This window comes from Chanos chanos, chromosome 7, assembly GCF_902362185.1.
Source record: "Chanos chanos chromosome 7, fChaCha1.1, whole genome shotgun sequence".
In the NCBI taxonomy this organism is placed as follows: domain Eukaryota; kingdom Metazoa; phylum Chordata; class Actinopteri; order Gonorynchiformes; family Chanidae; genus Chanos; species Chanos chanos.
The window spans coordinates 46,463,465-46,489,781 of NC_044501.1; positions in this window are offsets into that span (position 1 = coordinate 46,463,465).

Here is a 26,317-nt window from a genome sequence, read left to right on the forward strand (position 1 = left end):
GAAAGGGAAAAGGAGAGACTGAGGACAGGGGAAAGTTGGTGTCTGATGGGTGTGTGTGTGTGTGTTTCTGGTCTAGATTATTAATAATGAGAGCAGACATAGGAGGCAAAGACACTGTCAACAGGATTAATTAATCTAGTGCTGCAGAAATAGAGCCCCACGGAGAGAGAGAGAGAGAGAGAAAGAGAGAGAGAGAGAGAGAGAGAGAGATTTGACCGATTGACTTTTTGTGTTAAATCAAGTCAAATAGCAGAGGCAAAGCACACAAATGTACATAACCTGTACAAAAGACTATTTTTCTTTTTTTACCATATTATTTTCCTATTTGACGTTGGCTACATTAATCAGGGCTGTAGGACTACTCTGACAAAAAAATCTTTTCAGAGCTCATACCAGAGCAGCATACAGCACTGACCTGACGCTTAAAGTTTGGGTTATAACTGCTCTGGGAACAGTTTAAGTAAAATGTGGGGGTTTTTTCCTGTTCTCAGACCGGGCAGCTGAACAGAGTCATTTGTTTTGGTCTCAAGCAGTAAGAAGTTGTAGAACATCAGAGAGGAACCTAACATACCATGAAACGCTTTGAGGATGGATGCTAACACATACACTCACACAGGGGTGTGCGTGCGTTTGTGAGTGTGTGTGTGTGTGTGTATCCCCGGTTCAAAGGGCTAGGCTGTTAGCTTAAGGTACCACAGCATGCCTCATTCTCTGTGTGCAGTGACTTGTTTAATTGCCTTCCTCAGCTATTGATCAGGAAAAACCCCAAAGGCGGCCATTTTGTTTCAGCAGTTGCAGTGCTGTTGGCTGCTGTTGGCAGAGTGGCAGTGAAACTGTGCTCCGCTCTGTGGTTTGGCACGGGGAGCTCCCACTGCTCCACGGTGACTGTTCATCAAAGCTTTGCTCCCAGGCAACCCTGTCGCTTGGCAACACTCACATGGTTCACTGAAAAGATATCAACCGAGAGAGAAAAAAGAAGAGAGTAACTCACACACCTCTCTCTCCCTCTCTCAGTCCATCTTCATTTCTCCCGGTCTGTCCGTCCAGCTACATAGCTGTCCTCCTTAGTGAAGTGGTTAGAACAGTTTGAATCAACAACGCTGACAGATAAGAGTTACACTATCATTGAAATGTAACTTCATTTGTAAAGTAACCGCATAATGTACAGCAATAGTAGTGTTAAAAATCCCCATATTACCATATGATGCACTCTGCAGTTTCCAGCGGGGGTAATAGGTGACGTGTAGATAGTTTTACCTTTTTAGTTTTTTTGTGGGATTGGAGGGGAGGGGGTAGTAAAAAGCAGGTTACGCATTCAAACGTTGACAGCAGTCGACCTGTGAGTGAGTCATGTGACAGCATGTTTGATGGAATCAGTTGGGTGCATGCGTGTGTGTGTGTGTGTGTGTGTGTGGCTTCATTTCAGAGCTGTTACACGCTAGAACTGCAATTACCCACGATGCCTGGTTACTGCCAAGCAATCAGCAAGCCATTAGCGCTCCACTCCGCACGCCCCGACTCACACCCTTTATCCCTCTCTCTCTCTCTCTCTCTCTCTCTATTCAGACCGCTCAATCGTTTCTCTATCCACTGTCTTATTCCTCAGGTGGAGGAGAGTGCCAACGCGAGGATCTTTGATACGGTCGGACTCACGTCTCACTCCGTGTTTCTGTGCCCGCTGCTTCTGACGGCCTCACGCCCGTCTCTCTCTTTCCCTCGTCCTCTCACGTTTTTTTATCAAACGTTCCTCTCCTAATAAGTCACTCATGTCACACTCACTCTTGTTTCCAACTTTACGAGGGAGGCATGCATGTGAGGTTACCTGTGTGGCACCAGACAGCTGTAGAGAAACATCTGTAAATCGAACGCTCGTTCTCCGCTCTTGCAGGGATGTGGTTTGCATAAATACATAAGCAGAAGACAAGACTTATAGAAAAGCACGAGAACATCCTAATTAGCATAATTGCACCTCATTATCATTACATAAAGTCGGGAAAAACACACGATGTACATTTTACACGCATGAGGTGTGACCCCGCAACGGTTTGAGATATGTCTTTTTTTTTTTCTATAATTTTATTGGCTGTGATGTGCGTGTTTGTGTGCTTACAGACAAATTGCATATTGTCGTTTCAGTGGCTGAGAATCTCTGTATTCTGTGATGGATTTCTGCCACTTACCACTTCAACTCAGTCAATTCACTTCAGTTCAATTCATTTTGATTTCATGCATCCAGCACGTTTCACAGTGGACACTGTCGTAACGCAGCTCTGCGGGTCAGCAGGGCTGGACCCGAGACCCCCGGTGAGCGGGACCAGAAAAACAGTGGTAAGGAAAAACTGACACAGGAAGTAGCCTTGGGAGGAACAAAGACTCAAAACGGGAGGGGGGAGCCTACCTACCTCTCTCAGATGGTACGGTCAGTGGTATGACCATAAGGGTATGGTAATGAGAACACAGACATATCTAAGAGAAACGAGAATAATGTCTAAGAGGAACGAAACACATCATAGGACATTTGTTGTTTTGTTGTTGTTCTGTAAGACAGTAAGCGAATTTTACAGTCTGTCGCTCATGAATATTAATGAGCTGGGACGCATCCAATCCCTATCAGTAGCTTTTTTTATGGTAACAGTGAAAGGTCAAAGGTTACTGTACAAAGCTCTGCTGCACGGGCTGTGGTTGCATCAAACAAACAAACAAACAAACAAACACGCAAACAAACAAACACTGAAAGATATTAATGTTTGGAAAACCATCCATATGTTAGGTGTGATTCATGACATGTTTCATCAACAGTTTTATGGACTATCATCCAGAAAGCTGTGAGAAGTTCCAAACCTTAAGTCTAAGGGGTGTTTTCACACCTGCGCTTTAAAGCGGACTCAGATTCGTTTTTCCCCTCTCAACGCGATTGCGCTTGGGCAGGTGTGAACACAGTAATCGCACCCGGGTGCAGCCCAAAACAACCGCACCGAGACCCTCGTGAGGAGGCAGCCTCGGTCTGGTCCCATACGAACTCTGGAGCGGTTCGTTTGTCGTTGGAATGTGATCTGACCTCGACATCGCCTCGAAGCGCATTCGGTATTCTGCTGGTATAGTTTTGCCTGGTATATTGCCCAGATAATTACCACGGTTATGAGCAAATGCCAACTCTGCTGTTGCTCCATATTAAACTGCATAGCAGTGTTTCTCTCACAGAAATATGCTCTGGTCCAGAACACAGGACCTTCTTCCTGTATTTACTGTCCTGCTCCCGCCCCAGACTCATCTGACCAATAAGCAGAGTGAATGTTCTCACGTGGTTTCTAGTGATGCGTTTTGGTTCGCTTGAATTTTTTTTCTCTGTGTGAAAAGAAACCAGACCAAGGGGAAAAACGCTCCAAGTTTACAAACTCATCCAACTGATTCGGACCAGAGCAAGCGAACGCCCTCAGGTAACTCCCAGTCTTGATCATTTGACGCCAGGTTAATATGGGTCACCTGTCCGTGACACCAGGCTGTGCAATGGAGCTGTGGAGGTGGCACGGACATGGAAAACCTTGTGCTTGATTTATGAGTGGAAAGTAGACATAGAGACATAGAAAACCTTATGCTTGACTTTTCAGTGGAAAGTAGACATAGAGACATAGAAAACCTTGTGCTTGACTTTTCAGTGGACAGTAGACATAGAGGTACCACAGCACTCACATGGTCATGTTGAATACAACACACTCTCAGTGCACGAATTCAGAGTGGGTAAGTAAACAAAACTCATCTTGCATTTAATTTTAAACATCTTTTTTAAAATTTGCTAAATCAAATATTTTTTTTTTTTTTTTTTTGCTATGCATGTAAGCATTATGCGTGGGCACAGTTTGATTAACCCTAAGGCAATGACACACCATCTTAATTCAGAACTCCAGAGCTAACTCAAGAATATTTAAACGAGAGAGAGAGAGAGAGTCCAAATTTTCCGATGTCTGTCTAAGCGCTATTAATGTTGAGATGACAAATTGTTATGAGGTTTTCTGTTTATTGTAGAATTGCATACTAGCAAACAAGCATACAGTGCTGCTGTAGAATTCAGGGCAGCAGCCAATCAGAGGCAGCCATGAGGTCGGTTCTTTTAATCAGGGAAGAACAAAGGTTCCACATGCGAGTGGAATCACTAAATCAGCTCGAGACTCGTTGCTGACAGCTCCTCTGGACTTAGGTAAATTAGGTAAAAATCCCTGTGCTTAGTGTAGCTACCATGCTAAGAGTTAACTAGGGGAAGTGACCAGACAAAAAAAGTCCCAAAAATGATAAGTAGCTGACTTTTTTTTTTTTTTTTTCTTTAAAGATTGATCATTTGAATTTTTTCCCGCTGAATTACATATAGCCGAGAGGTGCAGCTCAGGGTGAAACAGAGAATAAAAGAACAAACAAAACTGGAAGGCATAAAATCAGCCCCTTTGAGAGAGAAAGAGAGATTTATGTTTAAAGAACCAGGAACTAAAAGCCCAAGAAGTCGATGAAGACAAACACAAATCGTTGTTGTTTTACCCACAGAAGCAACCTGTATGGGGAGACCTCCAGGCAAGGCCTTCCCGGTGGGGATACAGAGAGCCTTTCCGTGTGGTGATGAAAACTTACCTCTGCGGTGGGAGGAAACCATTTGTATGGTGACGAATATGTTACTCCACCTGCTCCAGAGTGTGGTTATTTACTTTCACGTTAATGTTGTAACTTATACGATTCAAGTTCCTGATTTTCCACTCTTTAAGAACTAGACCGCTGTAAACAGACTGCATTCCTGCAGTGTGGCAACAGTGTGGTATTCCACATGGGCGTCACATCTGTTACGCAGACGGATGGACAGATGAAAGAGAAGGTAGAGAGAAGAACAGAGGGAGCGTGAGTGTGTTACTGGAGGGCAGGCCACACGGATGAGTGAGAGAGGAAGAGAGAAGAAGAAAGGGAAGACGTGAGACGCTGGAGTCAGAAGCTCAGTGTTAGATCAGCAGGTGTCTGAGAGACACTCTTATAACGAACCTGTCTCCCCCGCTGTGAAGAACAGATCCCTTACACACACACACACACACACACACAATCACACACCACATACACCCCCCCCCCCCCCCACACACACACACACCACACAAACATACACACACACACACACAGATATAGACACAAATAAGCACATGCACACAAAGAGAATGTGACATCAGAAAGATTCTGCAGAAGACTGAGAGCTTTGGTTTATGGAAGGCAAAAGACACACTTGAGTTCTACTTATTCACCCCCAGAGTATTTAATATTCAAATATTACAGACCCGGGATGGCCCCATCTACTTTTTTTTATATCCTAACGCCGTTTATATCCTATCTCTCAAATAGCTCCATCTAGTCTTTTTACATCCTAACTCTATATCCCTCAGGTAGCTGCATTTACTCTTTTTACATCCTAACTCTGTATCCCTCAGGTAGCCCCATCTCGTCTTTTTACATCCTAACTCTATATCCCTCAGGTAGCTGCATCTACTCTTTTTACATCCTAACTCTGTATCCCTCAGGTAGCCCCATCTCGTCTTTTTACATCCTAACTCTATATCCCTCAGGTAGCTGCATCTACTCTTTTTATGGCCTAATCCTATATGTTTGGGGCAGCTTCACCATCTCTTATTCCTTTACCAAGGAGGATAATCCACATTCTTACCAGACGAGATTAAATGATTGAGGTGGGAAGGGTTATCGACTCGGAGAGAAGAAAAGGGAAGGTGACGCAGAGAAGAGTGAAGAGAAACACACCGGTACGGGAGAAAAGGTCACATTTCTACCTTCGAAAGTTCAGAAGGATGTGAATTCTTATTTTTAGCCTGGCCTGCTTTCTTTTATACACTCTCTCTCTCTCTTTATTCCGTGTGTCGTTCCAATCCCGTCCTTTTCCCATCTTTGATCCTCTTCTTGATTTTCTCTTCTCCTTCAGGGTAAATTACTTACCATTTGGAGGCAGATGGCAGAAAAATTCCTCATGTCCCTTTATAAATTATGCTCAAGTTCTTGTGCCTTTGTCCTCTCTCCCCGCGCACATAACAGTTTTAAGTCTTTACCGGGCAAGAGACAGAAATTTAATGAAGCAATGCAGCTCCGTCTTACGGAGCCGTCTTACGGAGCTGGGCGTCTCACGGAGCCGTGCCGGAGCTGGACGTCTTACGGAGCTGGACGTCTTACGGAGCCGTACCGGAGCTTGGCGGCAGCGGCCTTTTCTTTTCTTTTCTCCTGACGGAGAGCACGGGTCGTCCCGTGTGTTGGCTACTGCTAATTTGGATCTGTGCCCCGTGGGCCGTCAGGCGAGTGGTCTCGGACGGACTGGTCGAGGGAGGTTTCAGACCGCGTGCTCTTCCACAAGGAATGGATTTTGTTTGAGCTTTTTTGCTTATTTTTGTATTCAGAAACTGTACAGATTTCTGAGTTGTGCAAATGGCTGCTTTAAACAGTGTGATGGCGGATTCCAGAGTCTAAATTAGTGAATTTGAACAGAGAAAAAAAAAGCTGTGTTTTTGTCATTGTGAGCATTGGATTGTTAATATGTAATGAAACATGAGTCTTGGCCATGCTCTCTCTCTCCCTCTCTCTCTCTCTGTCTCTCTCACTCTCTGTCTCTGTCTCTCTCTCTGTCTCTCTCTCTCTCTCTCTCTCTCTCTATCTCTCACTCTCTCTCTCTCTCTCTCTCTCTCTCACTCTCGTTCTCTCTCTCTCTCTGTCTCTCTCACTCTCACTCAGAGAAAATGTGCAAGTTAGACAAATAGTTTGTGTATGAGTAATGGAGCAAGTAGAGAGAGAGAGGCATTGATACAGTCACTCTGACAAAAACAGATGCATTTCATCCTCTCTGTAAATGACCCACTGGTGCTGACAAATTGGCTGAGAAATCTTCCCAAGACTGTGTAGAATTGTGCTAAAGACGGTGTAAGATTTCGCCTGCATTGTGTGAGTTTGTTTTTCAGTGTGTGTGTGTGTGTGTGTGTGTTTGTGTGTGTGTACACATATGTGTGTTGTGCATATGTGTGGAGGACGGAACAGACAAAAGCCGGCATGTAGAGAGAGAGAAAGAGAGAGAGAGAAAGAAAGACAGAGAGAGAGAGAGAGAAAGAGAGAGAGAGAGAGAAAGAAAGCCCGAGAGAAAGAGAGAGAGAGAGAGAGAGAGAGAGAGAGGAAATCTCAATGGCCAATTTCCTCCTTTACACAGGCTCTTCCCTCCACTATCACTGTGAGTGTACTATTACTCTCTCTCTCTCTCTCTCTGAAAAACCACCCTGTTCGTTAGCGCCTGGCAGTAACGCTGCCCGTCAAAAACACACCTTCTCTTCCAATCACACTTCGATCTGGGCCGCCGTTTTGCCTCAGCCGAAGGCAATTACCACGTCAGCCGTGTACGCGTGTGCCGCGCCAAGGGGCAAAGGCGCGTTTTTTTTCCTCTCCGGCTCGTTCACCCTACACAGGAGGGGCAGCTGGGATTGGCTGGTGGATGCGTGTTGACAGGCCCATTAGTGACACGCTAACGCTAATGTTGCAGGAGCAGTGCCATGTCGCAATTTTCCCCCGTTTATCTGCATATGGAAATACAACCAGAGAAATCTCCCTGCCATCTGACAACCGCCCGAAAACACCAGGGGCCCATGTTTATTCAAAATGGCGCCAAAACACACACACACACACACACACACAGCTCTTCACAGACGAGCCAAAGCCAAAAGCCTCTATTCTCAAAGCTCCTTATTACAGAAGTAAAAAACAATCCAATTTCACTGCGAATGAAATTCAATTTTTTGTTTCTGGAATTATAACGTCGGAATTATTATCTCGTTGATAGTTTCCAGAGTTAAGATACAGCCTCGCCATGCAACGTGCCACAGGGGACCAGTGTATTAGCCTAGCGGCTAAGCCTTGGGAGCCAGATGACAGTAGCAGGGGATCAGTGAACCCAGCCTATGGAAGAGGGTCTGGTCTCCACGGTGTTTTAGAGTACGTTTAGAAGGCATTACCCTCAGGGTTGATCTCGAGGCTTTTCTGTAAGGGAAGAGTTCCTTACAAGTTACGGCGTAGACTCCGTGCTGAGACACGTGGATATGGGTATTTGTGGGAACCGGTTTTTGAAGGCTTCAAAACGTGGTCGTAGAGTCAGGATATACCTGCAGTCAACGTATGCTGGCGTAACATGCGTTTTAGTGCCAAGTTCACATCATGACGGATTGATTTGCTTAATGAAATTAAGTTAATGTCCCTCGTAAGGATGTAACACTGAAGATCAAACATATCAGTCACTCCGTCTGTACAGGGACGAGACTTTGAGCTGACATTTGCGGTGCAGAGAAACCTGTTCGGAGAGAGAGAGAGAGAGAGAGGGAGAGAGAGAGGGAAAGACCGAATCTGTCCCAGTGAACTGATGTTGACTCGCCTCCTCCCACCGACCACATTTCCCACGGAGCGCGTTCATCCGTTCCTGCCCTCATCCCCGTCGGCTTGGCAGAGGCAGGGGGGTGGCGTCTTTGGGCTTTTGACTTCAGCACTGCTCTCTCCCTTTCTTCTTTTCTTTCTTTCTTTCTTTCTTTCTTTTTTTTTTTTACTGCACCTCTTTGACGGAGAGCCTGACACGGGAGCCAGGAGAGGCCAGAGAGACACTGAGAGAGAGAGAAAGAGAGTGAGCGAGAGAACCAGAGAAGGAGAGTGAGCGAGAATAAAAAAGAGAGAAAGAGAGACAGAGTTCACTGGGGTTTGATTGGCGGGGCTCTGCACAGAGGAGCGAGGGCCGGGCTTTGGAGGTTTGCCGCTCCATCTTCCGCCCGTCAATCTGTATCAGCGAGCTGTCAGATCCCAGCGTGTGGAAGGTATAACTAGCTCTGCCCCCGCGCCACCTTCCTCCGCCCCCCCCACACCCTATACCCCAGCGAGGGGGTCCAAAAAGGTTTCTTTTTTTCTCCTCCGTAGGAACGCCCCCCCACCCCCCCCCCCCCCCCCCAGCTGACCCGATTTGAATGTTGCGGCATGGTGTTTTCTTTTTCTTCCGGAATTATCCAGCGGAACGGGGTTGCGGGCGATCCCGTAAGACGTTTAAACGCGTGACTGTCTTGAGTGCGCCGGCCGAAGAGCCAGATCTCTGTTAGTATAAGCGGCCAAAGCGACTGCTCCCTGACAAGTGAGGATTTACAGAAATGTCATTTTTTAAATAAGCATGTGTCAGTCCTCTGAAAATATAACTCAAGCAAAAGAAAAAAAAAAAGAAAAAGAAACCTATTACATTTTTTTACCTTGCAGTCAGGCCTCAATTTGACCCCTATCGTCTCTCTCTCTCTCTCTCTCTTCGCTCTCGAGGCCTTAAAAACGTTTCTCTGTTGTGCTACTCCACGCCGTTAGTACCGCTAACTGCTAATTCCTTCCTTTTTCTCCAACAAGCGGAAGGAGGTGACGTCTCCCTAACTTTTTTTTTTTTTTATCCCCATACCTCCGCCTTGCTTTTCTCTGCAAATTAGGATCACCGGTGAAACGACGAGATGGAGATCGCCGTGGAAACGCTCGCCCGGATGACATCGGTGCCCCCCTCATGCTGAGAGCTGTCAATACAATTAGCATCGCGCCGAAGCCCCGGGAGAGCGGAGTCGTTTACACCACATTAGACACCCTGCTGGCCGACCAGGCGACCCCCCCCGTTAACGCTCCTGGGGTGGCGTTGTTCTCTCTCCCTCGTCTCCAGAGGTAAGTGACATATCAAAAGGCATCTCACCTTGATTTTCTCTTTCTGTCGCGCCTTCGAATTCACGCTGGTTGAGAGACGCAACTTGTCCCTCTTCACGACGGTGATCGCCCCCTGTCTGTTCGCTGTGGAATTCCCTCTGCCGGGTAGGTCTTGCTAAAAAAGACAAACGTACAAAAAAACCCCTCTGAGGTGTTTTCTATGTTCAGTCTCAACCTTACATTTAAAACGAATCTAGATGAGGCCGTAAACAGAAAACGTTGAATGTAAAGAAAAAAAACAAAAACAAAAAACAAAAACAAGGGCATCCGTGACCTGCCATGCGGAACGGCCCTTTTGATGTCTGCGACAAGCGGCCCGTTTCAGACCACACCGAGCATGCTCAGACCCTTTTTCGGCCGACAGGGCCCGTTCTCTGCAGCCCGCACAGACGTCGGATTGAGATGCGTGTGGAATACGCACGGCAGAGGTGGGGAGAGGTTTCTCACTGGGCCCCAGAGCTGGATACCAGGCCCAGGAGACGTCTCTGACGAAAGAAATGGATTTCCCATGTTCTCCTGTGTCCCTTCTCACATACATCCTCTCCATCTCCTCCTCTCCACTCTGAAAGCTGCTGTCGTCTTTCTCACCCAATCAGGTCAAAGAGTGGCAATGCCTCTATGTAGCTCACACACCCTCCCAAAGCGACCGCCTCTCTCTCTCTCTCTCTCCCTCTCTTTCTCTCTCTGTCTCTATCTCCCTCTCTCTTTCTCTCTCTCTCTCTGTCTCTATCTCCCTCTCTCTCTTTCTCCCTCCCTCTCTTTCTCCCTCTTTCTCTCTTTCTCTCTCTCTCTGTCTCCCTCTCTCTTTCTCTCTCTGTCTCTATCTCCCTCTCTCTCTCTCTCTGTCTCTCCCTCTCTCCTGCTTTACACTTTTGTATCTAGGCAGTTTTGCAGTTTTGTTGTATTTTTGTTGTGGAAAAAAGTTTAAAAAAGGACATCAGTTTATCAGCCTGGATCATCACACAGTAATAACCTCTTTCTGTGAGGATCTTATTAACGTTTTTATTTATTTGTTTATATCACACGGCTTTGTTGAGTACTTGATTCTGATTGGTCAGTTACGGCATTCTCAGCCTTGGCTTCGGGGCGGGGCCCTGCATCACACTGTCGGGGGGTTTATTTCGCGATAATGACCGGCTCGCTGGACATTACCCCTCACTTGTTCACCGTGGTATCAGTTTTGTTTGGTGACCAAAAGGATGATAGCTGTCATGGCTTGCCTCTTTATCATTTTTTGTTTAGTTACGTCTCATCTGAGAAAAGAAGAAAAAAACAATTTACAGTGCAGCCTAAATTGAGGATTTGTTTACAAGTAGAACCACAATGTGTGTGTGTGTGTGTGTGTGTGTTTGCGTGTGCGCGTGCGCTCACGTGTGTGCTTTTTGTTTTGTTTTTTTTCTTTTCTTTTTTTTTTTGGGGACACTGAGCCAAAAAACACCATAGTCCATCAATTGCCCACAACAACAATTTAAAGCCATTAACATTTAAACGGCTACCACGATTGATTGCTCAAGCCTGAACGCCAAATTTAACACACAGACGCTTCATTGGAGCTGAAGGGAGCATTATTAAAGTAACCTGCTCTCTCTCTCTCTCTCTCTCTTTCTCTCAATCACTGGTTCTGTTCTATATTTCGGTGCCCAGGGCTGGTTCCAGGGCCAATTACAGTCCTCCTTCACCTAACAACGTCTAAACAGTAACAGAGTTAAGCACTCCATGACTAACTACTCCCCATCTGTGATCCAGAGGGAGAGAGGAGCGAAGGGGTAGGACCTTGGTGAGGAGAAAATTAGGGAGTGAGTCGACTCCCATTAGAGTTTATCATTTCTCACTGACGGACTGTATAAATTCTTATTAATGGTCTTTAAGGGTCGTAATGGAGAAACTTATGTCAGTGAGTGATACTTCTTAAGAGACGCTTCCCAAACACGAGTGCCGAGGAGGAAAAAAAAAAAAAGAGTTGTTTTTAATAGGTTTGGCATTTCAGATGTGTGTTGTCAAACCACTAACTGATTACTTAATCTAACTTTAAGTGATGTCTTGTTCGTTTAGAAGATCAAAGCTGGGGCCTGAGATGATGAGACAGCTCTGTCCTGCCTCCCTCTTCCTGTGTGGTGAGTCGTGTTTTGGATCCCAGAAATCTGGAGAGGCTGAATGTTTGACCCCGTCACGATTCCCGGACTGACTGAGGTGAACCTCCGAGCGCTTAGCCCCCGTTCTGTGAGAGACAGGTAGATCCACTGGAATTGAGTGCGATTAGCTTCAGCTGCCCTGGACTGCATCTCCAGGCTCACCGAGAGACGTGGAGAGTTAATGCAAGCTTGTCACGTCACGTTAAGTCTCCGGCTACGTCTGAAATGGCATACTAGTGTACTGCATACTGCATACTGGCCCAGTATACACTGTGTACTTCACACTGGCCCAGTATACACTGTGTACTGCACACTACTCCCCACCCCAGTATACAGTATGGTACACAACTATGAGAACTCTCGTGTAGTGTACTACACATTTGCTATCGGTTGGGCTATTTGTTCTGTTAAAAACGAACAACACACGGCTACAACAAACATCTATCAAAAGTAGCCCTATAGGAAAGTGTATGAAGACTTATTACACCAAAATATGCAACTGATACATTTATTTACATTAGCCAGTGACAGCTTATGTTACCATGGCGATTTTCTTCCATTTTTCTAGAAGCAACCTAGCATGCCCCTGAGATCCAAACAGATAAACACAGATCAAATTTTATTTTACAAACCAGTTTATAAATTGTAGGAGAGAACATAAACAAGGCGGCCAGGGACTGTGGACTGGAGTATTCAGGTTAAAGTACAGTCTAAGAGTGCAGAGGTGTGACCTACAGCTTGAATTCATGGTTTGACGGCCGCTAATGGTCAGGTGTCGGGCGAAGTTATGGAAGACTGAAGCAAATTGAAATCCTCGCCGAGCGTGTTACACTGCCTGACTGTATCGAGCAGGTCGTAATGTGGAGCAATAGATGATTGGTCTTTTGCAAGATGGAGGAAGCTGATGCTGGCGGCAATCACCTTGACCAAGGTCGTAGCTGTGTGAGGGGTACACCACCGAGATTATGGTCAGTGGGGCATTTTAATGGTGAAAGAAGAAGAATTAACAACAACAGCACCACATGATAACAATCATCATCATCATTTTCATCTTCTTCTTCTTCTTCATGACCATCCTCATCATCACAACTGGAGGCCCCATCAGAGACCTGATCTGGATTTTCACAAAAGGGATTTTTGATGAAAATCAGATTTGTAAGACGGCAGTAACCCTTGATTGCAGTCTGAGAGGAACGAAAAGCAAATGAACACACACACAGGAACGTTTCATATTGGAGAACACAAACTAATTGGATCATGTATTGAATTTGAACTATTGGCCCTGAGGATAATGAACCTAAAGCAGAATATCAGCGCGGAGAGCTGGGGGCGACGGCACTGGGTTTGATGAGGACTCATAAACTGTGGAGGGGGTGGGGGCTCCTCGGGAGTTGGCAGTCAACTCGTTTAATGACACGGATAAATGAATAAACTCAAAGATTAATCTTCTGTAAGATATGGTCAAGGCCAGGAGTACGCCAGCTTGCATGCTATTCCTCTGCACTACGTTTCCCTGCAGACTTCCCAGAACAGTCAGTACTCACACACTAAACCCGTCAGTACTCACACACTAAACACGTCAGTACTCACAGACTAAACCCGTCAGTACTCACAGACTAATCCACTTAGTGCTCACAGACTAAACCGGTCAGTGCTCACAGACTAAACCCGTCAGTACTTACACACTAAACCCGTCAGTACTCACACACTAAACCCGTCAGTACTCACAGACTAAACCCGTCAGTGCTCACAGACTAAACCCGTCAGTACTCACAGACTAAACCCGTCAGTACTTACACACTAAACCCGTCAGTACTCACACACTAAACCCGTCAGTACTCACAGACTAATCCACTTAGTGCTCACAGACTAAACCGGTCAGTACTCACACACTAAACCGGTCTGTCCTCACAGACTAATCCACTTAGTGCTCACAGACTAAACCCGTCAGTACTTACACACTAAACCCGTCAGTACTTACACACTAAACCCGTCAGTACTCACAGACTAATCCACTTAGTGCTCACAGACTAAACCGGTCAGTACTCACACACTAAACCGGTCAGTGCTCACAGACTAAACCCGTCAGTACTTACACACTAAACCCGTCAGTACTTACACACTAAACCCGTCAGTACTCACAGACTAATCCACTTAGTGCTCACAGACTAAACCGGTCAGTACTCACACACTAAACCGGTCAGTGCTCACAGACTAAACCCGTCAGTACTCACACACTAAACCCGTCAGTACTCACAGACTAATCCACTTAGTGCTCACAGACTAAACCGGTCAGTGCTCACAGACTAAACCCGTCAGTACTTACACACTAAACCCGTCAGTACTTACACACTAAACCCGTCAGTACTCACAGACTAATCCACTTAGTGCTCACAGACTAAACCGGTCAGTACTCACACACTAAACCGGTCAGTGCTCACAGACTAAACCCGTCAGTACTCACACACTAAACCCGTCAGTACTCACAGACTAATCCACTTAGTGCTCACAGACTAAACCCGTCAGTACTTACACACTAAACCCGTCAGTACTTACACACTAAACCCGTCAGTACTCACAGACTAATCCACTTAGTGCTCACAGACTAAACCGGTCAGTACTCACACACTAAACCGGTCAGTGCTCACAGACTAAACCCGTCAGTACTTACACACTAAACCCGTCAGTACTTACACACTAAACCCGTCAGTACTCACAGACTAATCCACTTAGTGCTCACAGACTAAACCGGTCAGTACTCACACACTAAACCGGTCAGTGCTCATAGACTAAACCCGTCAGTACTCACACACTAAACCCGTCAGTAGTCACAGACTAATCCACTTAGTGCTCACAGACTAAACCGGTCAGTACTCACAGACTAAACCGGTCAGTGCTCACAGACTAAACCCGTCAGTGCTTACACACTAAACCCGTCAGTACTTACACACTAAACCCGTCAGTACTCACAGACTAATCCACTTAGTGCTCACAGACTAAACCGGTCAGTACTCACACACTAAACCGGTCAGTGCTCACAGACTAAACCCGTCAGTACTCACAGACTAAACCCGTCAGTACTTACACACTAATCCACTTAGTGCTCACAGACTAAACCAGTCAGTGCTCACAGACTAATCCACTTAGTGCTCACAGACTAAACCGGTCAATGCTCACAGACTAAACCGGTCAATGCTCACAGACTAAACCAGTCAGTCCTGACAGACTAAACCGGTCAGTGCTCACAGACTAAACCAGTCAGCTCTCACAGACTAAACTGGTCAGCTCTCACAGACTAAACCGGTCTGTCCTCACAGACTAAACTGCTCAGTGCTCACAGACTAAACCAGTCAGCTCTCACAGACTAAACCGGTCAGCTCTCACAGACTAAACCGGTCTGTCCTCACAGACTAAACTGCTCAGTACTCACAGACTAAACCAGTCAACTCTCACAGACTAAACCGGTCAGTACTCACAGACTAAACTGCTCAGTACTCACAGACTAAACCAGTCAACTCTCACAGACTAAACCGGTCAGTACTCACAGACTAAACCGGTCAGTCCTCACAGACTAAACCGGTCAGCTCTCACCGACTAAATCTGTCAGTGCTCACAGACTTAACCGGTCAATGTGCTCAACAGAAAATTGGGTTTCTTTGCATTTGTATGTACAGGTGGGAAAAGGTGATAGCAAATGCCCGCTAAATAATAATCTAATGACAGAAACCTGGTGTCATCTAATGGTTATGACATCCAAATACAGCAGTGTTCATTGCCGTTACATATTCATTATATAAACCAATCCATATGCACATGTGTTATAAATAGAATAGAATCCGTCCTTTGAAACGGAAACATTGTACATTCAAATGAGTTCACAACACACAGAGAACTGTGGTCAAAACACACACACACACACACACACACACACGTCTTCACCACTGCAGTACACTACAACCTGCACTATTAAAGAGACATGGAACTCTCTTGCTCTGTGTGTGTGTTTGTGTGTGTGTGTGTGTGTGTGTGCGTGCTTTGGGTGGTAGACCACTCTCGACCCAGAACACTGATGTATTTGAAAACTCCAACGCCAGGCTGTGACTGATACACTCATGCCAGTGTGACATTCACCACCATGTCACTGTCCCTGCAGTGTTTGTGATTGTCTGCCTCCCAAATAATACCCAGTCCACATGTGTGCACATATACATATACACTGTGTGTGTGTGTGTGTGTGTGTGTGTATACACACACACACACACACACACACACAACAGTTCTGGTCGAGTAATCTGATTGGACAAGAGCATTCCAAAGAGTGCTGTTATAGAGTATAACAGCACTGGGACGTTTTACTATTATGTATCACTTCGCTTTACAGATGTTTTGATGCAATCGTTGATTACACCAATGCCAACTTAATTCGCATTTACCGACAGCACAAATGTGGATACATTTCTGTGTATGATAAAAAAAGAACCTCGCTAGCCTGCAGTTAGGTATGATAAATAATAGCTAGCTAGCAAGCCTACCATGTATCCAGCTCATCTATGTATGTTAGAAAGTAGCTGGCTAGCCTGTAGTGGGCTATGATTCAAAGTGTATGAGGGAAAGTAGCTGGCTAGCCTTTTCGCGTATGATAAAAGGCAAGCAGCTAGCGAGGTAGTTAACTGACCTGCAGGTCAAGAAACCGCTTATGTGTTGCTTGAAACATAATTTGTTGTCCCAAAGTATCGTCACTTGATAAACAACCTTGTTTTTGTAGCACTGTTGTATAATAACATACTCGAGGCCATGCTCTTATACTGTGTAACGGCACAACTGTGATTATTTCCGGCACTCGGCCTGCAGCCTCCTGCGGAGCAAAGTGTGTCCAGAAGCGCGGTCTACATACATATGAGATCATGGGCTTTGAGTCCTGAAATAACCTCTTTGACCATGTTGACTAGACCCTGCCAAACTTCCCACCATCTGCCAGTCTCCCTACTGGCCAAGTTCCACCCAGCATCCTCTTCTGGTAAGGACCTGCTCCTCTTTCCCAGTGTCTTCCCTGCCTTGACAACTCCAGTTAAAATATCCTCCTGTTTGGCTCTTACCTCTGTCGTCTTTGCGCCCACACAGTAAACGTTTGTAGATGTTTCTCATTTTCCCCAGCCTTCTCTGTCTCCTTACTCTCTAAATAAACCAACTACTCTACACCTGTAGTCTCATCTATTCTGGAACAAGCCAGAGGAAGATGGGCTCCCCCTTCTGAGTCTTTGTTCCTCTCAAGGTTTCTTCCTATTTTAGCCAAAGGGAGGTTTTTTTCTTCTCACTGTTGCCTTAAGTTTGATTAGTGAAGGTCTCAGACTATGGACTGCTGTAGTAAACCATGCCTGTCGTGAAAAATGCGTTGTACAAATAAAACTCAATTGAGCTGAACTGAAAATCTGGTGCAGCTCTCTAATCTGGCGCAGCTGTGGTCTGCATTGTGGTGTAGCTCTCTCTATTCTGGCGCAGCTGTGGTCTGCATTGTGGTGTAGCTCTCTGTAATCTGGCTCAGCTGTGGTCTGCATTGTGGTGTAGCTCTCTCTAATCTGGCGCAGCTGTGGTCTGCATTGTGGCGTAGCTCTCTCTGTCAGGGAGGCGGGACCAGTCAGCTGCATAGGCCCTTAAGTGGAGGACCACATATGTGAGATTATGCACTCTGCATTCTGTACTCACGCACATACATACACACACTCACACACACACACACTCACACACACACGCACACGCCAACCAGAATACACACCAGGACAAATATACAAGCCATGTTCTTTCTCACTCACATAGAATTTCTCTCTCTCTCGCTCGCTCTCTCTCTCTCTCTCACACACACACATGCCCACACTCTACATCAGACTCAACATCATACCCAGCGGATGAACTCTCTGAGGGAAAACTTTGATGTTTAAGTGAAAATTCCGATGCCTTGTTCGATAGTTCAGCAGCACTGTGGTTCTGTGAGCAGTTTCATAAGACCAAGGACAGAAGCCAGTAAACAGTGGGGTGAAGTGAGTGGAGTGGACAAAGCAGTAAAATGGTATTACTGGTAATGGTTCAGACACGTCTGTTCCCACCAGTGCAGGCCCAGCAAGCACACACACACACACACACACACACAGGCCCGCATGTCACCCAATAAATCCCCAAACCTGGTGCTTTTTGCAAGGAATCTGTAGACAATCTCTGGATAATCCCAGAGGATCTGTGTGCGACCCCCGTGCTCCTGACAAAGGGGAACATCAGCACAGACATGTTCAGACAAAAAGCCATTCTCTAAACGCGCTAATGTGCTCACACCATTACAGGGGCAGGGTACAAATCCACGTTCATCGCCTACTCCATCACACGAAGTCTCACTCTCGCATCTAGACTTATTTTAAAGCCCCTTTCGTTCCTGACTGGACAGACACAAATTCAGGAGTGGATGTAACTGGGAACTGGTCAGATCACCTTTTTGTTGTTCACGACTGGACAGACACTAATTCAGGAGTGGATGTAACTGGGAACTGGTCAGATTACCATTCTGTTGGGGTGAGTGGAGTTGAGCGATATACAGAGTGATATTGTGAAATTACGTAATGTTGAAATCATTCATTCATCAGTTTGTTTGTACATCCATCCATTCATCCATCCATCCATATCTCTCTTCTTTTTAAAATTCATTTTAAAACTCTTCTTTTCTTTCTTTCTTTCTTTCTGTCTCTGACACCAGCATCTGTTTGATCTTTTGTCCTCTTGCTCATTCCAATCCTGGTGAGTTGGAGGTCGTTGTTTCTCTTCATATTTTCCTCACTGCTCTTCACTCAGTCTCTCCGCTCTGTGGATCTGAAGTCTGACCTTATAGAAGAGAAGAATGAAATATGGATTCATAAGAACAGAGACTGAGCTTCACAGAAAGATGCCATAGGTATGTCCTTAGTGTGTTAGAGAGGGAGTAGAGAATTCTCTCTCTCCCTCTCTCCCTGACACACACCCCAACCCGCTCTCAGATACATACACGTTCTCCCTTCTTTTCTTGACCACACACACACACACACACACACACACACACACACATTTCTTTTGTCTCCCTCACACTCTCTCTCTTGCTCTCCCTCTCCCTCTCTCTACTCATGCATGGTTATTTATCACACCTTCTTTATTTTAGCCTTCACACCTTACACCCTCCACCCCCACCCCCCGCAGCTACGACCTCACACTGCTACAGCTGTCTCACTGCACACATATGTCTCTCACTACCACCGTCAAACACCCCAGGCTGCACTCTCTCTCTCTCTCTCTCTCTCTCTCTCTCTCTTTTTCCAGGAAAGGCTTCTCGTGGAATCAAGAGGACACACTCTCCTCATTTAGCATCTCTATTCTGTGTGAGAATGTGCTGTCTCTAAGGCCAACATCTTTGTGGTGTGTGAAAAAATATGATCTTTTCAAAGCTGAAATCTATAATGTGTTGGAAGATGGTTTGTCCACATCCTGGATCTGTAACACAAGGCTGAAGTATGGTCTCTGTGTATGTCTGTGCAGTACGCTTGATCTTGATTCCACACTCCAAATCTTTAATGTGTTCCAAAGACCAGGGTCTTTCACTTCAAGATCCTTCAAGATCTAGAAGCACAATCTCTGCCATTTCTAGATCTTTAATCAGTACGATCCATTGTCATCGGAGTTAAATCTGCATCACCTCTCTCTGATCCAAACACAGAGTTAATTTAACACTATTCCAGAGTGGGACAAAATGAACACTCTCAGAGTTAATTTAACACTATTCTAGAGTGGGACAAAATGAACACTCTCAGAGTTAGTTTAACACTATTCCAGAGTGGGACAAAATGAACACTCTCAGAGTTAATTTAACACTATTCCAGAGTGGGACAAAATGAACACTCTCAGAGTTAATTTAACACTGTTCCAGAGTGGGACAAAATGAACACTCTCAGAGTTAGTTTAACACTGTTCCAGAGTGGGACAAAATGAACACCCTCAGGGCTCTATCTTATATCCAGTGCGATGCAGCACAAACTGAAACGTAACTGTCTTTGCTAGTGTCAGACAGACGCAGCTGTCACTTTCCCGTCCAGTGCCCACGTTGTTTAAATAGTGAATGAAATTGCATCCATATGGGCGGTTGGTCTTAAAATGAGATGTGGTCAGGCACAGTGCTGGTGCGTTGCTATACTGAATGCAACTGAAAACCTCTGTGCATAGACCAACAAAAACCTGGTCTAAAGTCATGTCGCGGTTGTCTCATTGAAAAATGGAGTACCTGATTGGACGGAGGATTGGGAGATGGCGGAGGCAGTGAATTGGCGAATCGCTCTTTTTGTCCAGGTGCTAAGTCTGCCGTTGTAATAGCAATCCGTCAAGGTGCTAGCGCAGGCGGTTTTTAAAGGGACTGGGAGCTGACACTCTGATTGGTTTAGTGCATGTTATGCGCAAAACACACCTACGATTCATGAAGAGACTAAGCATGACCCCTCTGCGCTCAAATTGTCCGCCGTTAAACTAGCAAAAGTGGATTTGGACACACCCTCAATGCACTTATGGCATGGGCTTTAGACCTTGCACTCAGATCGTTAAAACAGAGCCCTCAGAGGTAATATACAGGGCATCCGTAGGTCATTCAGAAGTATGAAAAAGCAATTACATCAATGCAGCAAAAAAAAAAAAAAAAAAAGCCTGAAATGGCATTAAAAAGTCTGAAATATGATTGGTCCTTAATATTTTCCTTATCGTCATAACCTTATAATTCTGACCGATTGATTCTGACGGTGACAAAAATCGATGCGCCGTCACTGACTGGTGTGGAGCTTTCGAGTGAGACTGAGAAGCGGTATAGTCAGCGCACTACGGAGGTGTTGTGTCGAAGTCTCACCCCCTGACAGGACTACGCTGCCTTTTCGCTGCTAATGTGGCACACGGCGAATTTCTGAAATATCCCAACACCTGCCGTGCCAACACAACAAACACCGTTACTTACAATTTTCACAAATGAAAATGCATGTTGGAGTGGAAGTCAGATGGGCGGTGATCAAAATGTTTGTTCTGATGCCACTTGAATGAGGTGACATATATTCCTATCGCGTTTCCAGCTGTTTGAACACAACCGACTCCATTTCTTGGAATTGCAGCGAGCAAGTATCAGTTTTGTGCGCAGTGAACAAACACGCGAACCGTTACAGTTCGGCTTTGCTCCTCTACGCCTCACAATCGCTCACAACGCGAGATCTCTAATAGGTGCCAACGGAAAGATCTTGGCCGAGTGAAAGAAAGCTAATTTGATACTGTTTTTAAACTGGAACAGAAATCACATTTCACAAACAATTCATTTTTATAATGGGCTGTAATTCAGACATGTCACGAAGCAGGGCCATTGTGTTATGCAGGCGTTAAATTCAGTATCACGCTCAGATGTGTGTCTGTGTGTGTGTTTTTTTTTTTTTTAAATGTTATTTTCAGCATTAGGCTGTATGGATGGTCTAATTTGTTTGTTCAGCGTGTTGGTATGGACTAGAACACTTTCTTTTCCACTCTGGTATGGACTGGCCTGTTTTGTTTGCCAGTCTGGTATGGACTGGCATGGTTTTTTTTTTCGACTCTGATATGGACTGGCTTGTTTTGTTTCGACTCTGGTATGGACTGGCATTGTTTTGTTTTGACTCTGGTATGGACTGGCATGGTTTTGTTTCGACTCTGGGATGGACTGGCATGGTTTTGTTTCGACTCTGGTATGGACTGGCACGGTTTTGTTTCGACTCTGGGATGGACCGGAATACTTTGACACGGCAGAGGGATGGATGTGGCTGGATCCTATCGGAGGGGAATTAAAACAGAACAAGTGAGGATGGAGAAGAAAGATGGAGAAAGACAGGGAAGAACAAGTCCCACATGACTCATGCTGGTTTTTTTTTTTTTTTTCGTTGGACAGGTTATTTTTTTCTCTTTTGCTCCTTATCTGTGCAACGCTCGTTGTTAATTTTTGCTCTCTCTCTCTCGTTCTCTCTTCCCTCAGTGGTGTGGCATCGTGAGAGAGAGAGAGAGAGAGAGAGAGAGAGAGAAAAGGTGTCATGAGAAAGAAAGGTAATGAATCAAACTAAAAATCCACATTTAAAAGTGTGGTTCATGTGCACACACACACAAACATACAAACACACACACACACACACACACACAGAGTGTGAGAGGTGCAAAGCAGAGAACTGAGATGAGTAGCAGGGAGAAGTGGCTTTGTTGTGCTCTAGTCTGACTCACACAGAGAGAGAGAGAGGAAGTGAAAAGAGGGAAAGAAAGAGAGAGATTAAATCACAATAATCCCTCCCAATACCTCTTTTACCTCTTCCTTTTCAATCCCTCGCTCCCCTGTTCACTCTGCGCGCGCGCGCGTGTGTGTGTTTAGACGCTCCTGTTGTGCTGTGGTCACCTGTGTTGTGTTGTGTTGTGACAGTATGTCTGAGCGTGTGCGCGTGTGTGTGTGTGTTTAGACGCTCCTGTTGTGCTGTGGTCACCTGTGTTGTGTTGTGACAGTATGTCTGAGCAGCAGTGGACCACCCCCCCCCCCCCCCCCCCCCCCCCTCGCTCCAATTGGCCCTGCTTTTAATATCAGCCACCGTAATCTAACTAGAACATAACTTAATCCTGAGGTGGGCCTAGTCCTCTCCGTTTCCACACACAGTCTCTCTCTCTCATTCTGCCTTTAGAAATGTTCCTATCAATTAGCTGTGACCAGGAAACTGCTCAGGGCAATACAATAACTCATCTGTTCTATATATAATCTTTTCCTATCTTTTCTTTCTTTCTTTTTTTTTTTTCTGCTGAGGCCACAGGGGGGGATATTGGTCAGCCGTGAAATGCTGTGTTTTAAAAGAGCGAATGACACGGCCAAGCAGCGGTCCCATCTCCCCGTGGAGACTCAGTGGAGTGGGAAACGCAGCTGTTATCCACAGTGTGTAGTGGCTGAACACACCCCTGGGCTATGAGAAGAGGGAGGTCCAGTCTGTGTGGTGTGGGAAACCCGTCGTCCAGTTAGACAGGGGAATGGCTTCTGTAGTGATACTGTATCAACCATAAACGTCTTTTTTCTTACGCGATGGGTAAAGAGTGACAGAAACCTAAATAAGCTATGGATTCGATTTGTCTTGTTCATTTAGAATGCTTCTTCATCCGGCAGCAGACGAGTGTCTAAAATCTGATGTGCGATAAATGTTTACATGCCAGAATTACACTCCGGTTTTGGATAGTGATGTCCTCACAGTTTGTGGTTTATAAGCTGTTTTCTAGCATGTACAATGCATTAAGCAAAGGCAGCATGTCACTGAGTTTACTGTGAAACTGCGGTGAATATACTGCATGTACCCCACAAGTATAGAAAAATGATAAAAGAACAAGTAGATTTTTACTGAGAAAAGTTTCGTCCGACTGATTTGCCTGAACTGTAGCCCACAGCCAAATGAAGAGACAGTGTTCGGACTCTAAACAACTCTGTCTGTAAGAAACAATCAACAGTTTAATAGATTTAATTAGAAACCAATGTTAAAGCTGTCTTATTGCAGGGATTCTAATGAAATGAACGATCAATGGGATCCTTGTACTTAACCACTGATAAGTCTATAGAGAGCTCACAGTGCCGATAAGTTCTGTCTCTTTCTTCTCTTTTAAAAAACACTGCCTTGCACCGCACGCTCACACAACCTCCACCAATCATGTCTCAGGGTGACTGCATTGAGTGGTCAGAACAAGGAAAGAAAGAAAGAAAGAAAGAAAGAAAGAAAGAAAGGAAGAAAGAGAGAGAGAGAAAGGAGGTAAAGAAGAGACCAAAGAAAAATTATTGAAACACTGAATGTTTGCATTTGTAACTTACCTTTTTTCTCTCTCTCTCTCTCTCTCTCTCTCTCTCTCCCTGTCTGAATAAGGCTTTTGGAATCTGCTCTGTGAACAAGGTTGGCTGACGAGGCAGAATTGAAAGAGGAAGCGGTGGAGGTCTGGACAACATCTTCACACACCCACGCCGCTCCGAGACCTTCTATGGCCTTTCAAAAAAAAAACAAACAAAAAAAACAGTTTCCATTCAGGGTGAGCAGCACAGAAGAGTCTAGTCTGAATCTCTCACTTTTCTCAGATATATGCTTGACAAATGAAATGATAAAAAAAGACTTAAAAAAAAAACAAAACAAAAACTTTCTGCTTTGACTGAGTCACCGATTCGCTGTCCTCTGTCGCACTGGGTAAACTGCCTTAGATCAGATTGGACTATCAGATATTGAAGGACTGTTGAAAGATAGTGCCTTTCCTCCTCTCTTTTGTGTAAGGCCATATGGACGTCTCCCCAGACCTTGCTTAGTCTGATCAGATATGTTTAAAAATAATTGATGCTTGCTGCGTGCTCGAGCGTGTGATCAAGGTGCTCCTCGTCATGTCACGTACAGTATGGCGCACAGGAAATAACTCCACAGAAATAAGGGACGGTCACACGTTAAGTAGAGAAATGAAGAGACATTTCCGTCAGGCACAGACACACTGGTTGTATCTTAGACATTTATCAAACGCTGTCCTGAAGAAAAGGTCTTATGATGAAAAAAACCCCCAAAACAACAACATTAACAAATAACAAAATCTTCAAAATATTTCAACCCCACTGACATCACATAAGCAGAGATAAAAACATGTTTTTAATCAGTTTAATGTTTCACACATATTTAAGATTTCAGACATTCCCTCCCAAGCATTCGTATGACCTGCATAAAAATACATTAATTAATTAATTAATTAATTAATCATTTAAAAAGTTACGTTAATAATAAATTAAATGAGTAAAAAGGTGCTTGGAGAAAACAGACAGTGCAGACACAAAAAAACGCCTTTTAAGAAATAATAAAAAATGAAAAACCTATGGGATGAGAGAGTTTCAGTTGGTCAGATTTGTCAAATGAAGACCTGAAGTGCACACAGAGGTCAAAGGGTGAGGTCAAAAAGGGCGACGAGAGGAGCAGACAAATGAGGGGTGGGCTGTTGGTGGCGCTGCTGTGTGTGTGTGTGTGTGTGTGTGTGTGTGCTGAATTTTTACGCAAACCGAAGGCGTCCGAGATGAAGGCGGTGAACAGGGCATGTGGGGTTTGTCACACCGTGCTTGCACAGGAGCAGACAGAAGATTACCTCAGACTGGAGCCCCGTCACTTTTATGGGCCAGCCCCAACCACACGGCGCCACCCGCTGGTGGGTTGATTAACGGCACACGGCTGCGCTTTGTTTTCTCGTCGAGCTTTGCCTTCTAGCTCTAAATAAGGCCGGAGTGGCATGGTTACGGCAGCACTGTTCTTCTCTCTAAATAAGGCCGGAGTGGCATGGTTACGGTAGCACTGTTCTTCTAGCTCTAAATAAGGCCGGAGTGGCATGGTTACGGCAGCACTGTTCTTCTCTCTAAATAAGGCCGGAGTGGCATGGTTACGGTAGCACTGTTCTTCTAGCTCTAAATAAGGCCGGAGTGGCATGGTTACGGCAGCACTGTTCTTCTCTCTAAATAAGGCCGGAGTGGCATGGTTACGGTAGCACTGTTCTTCTAGCTCTAAATAAGGCCGGAGTGGCATGGTTACGGTAGCACTGTTCTTCTCTCTAAATAAGGCCGGAGTGGCATGGTTACGACAGTACTGCGCTGTCCGTGGTGCTGAAGACTGCCCATTGCTTCTTACTGTGCTGCTCTCAGTGGCTTATTGACCCATAGTGCTATGGCTCCCACGAGCAGGGAAGACAGACATAAGAATTCAGAGAAACCTGGAAGATGACACAAATCACACACAACACCAACTCCCATAGTCCTATAAAAAATTACACTTTAGAAAAGACAGATTCTCAAGACAAGAAAATAGCCTTTTCCCCTTATATACTGTATGTATATAATGTGTGTATGTGTGTGTGTATATATATATATATATATATATGCACACACACACACACACACACACACACACACACGTATATATGTATACAAACACATACTTATTAAAGTTGGTGATAAAAGTATTAATAAGGTTCTTGTTTTAGATCTTTCTTTTTTTTTTCCGTGGAATTATACTTAATAACTTACTGAAACAACTCAAGATTAATCATTGACACGGGCTGACCTTAACATGCATAGGAACTGGGTGGGATAATTAATCTCACTGGGCGAGATATTAGATTTATTTACCACCCACGCACTATGTTTACACCTGTACCTTTCCACTGCAGCGTGATTTTATAGATGACGTGCTCCAGCAGACAGCAGTGATGTGTGCAAACATTTTGCAGAGCAGTGTGAGAGTGTGTACAGACTAATGGATGCCAGGTGTAATGGATTCTGCAGTGCTGAAATGTCAACCGTTATTTGGCAGTGAAGGTAAACAGGGGTCCTTGGAGAAGTGTTGTGGGCTGCC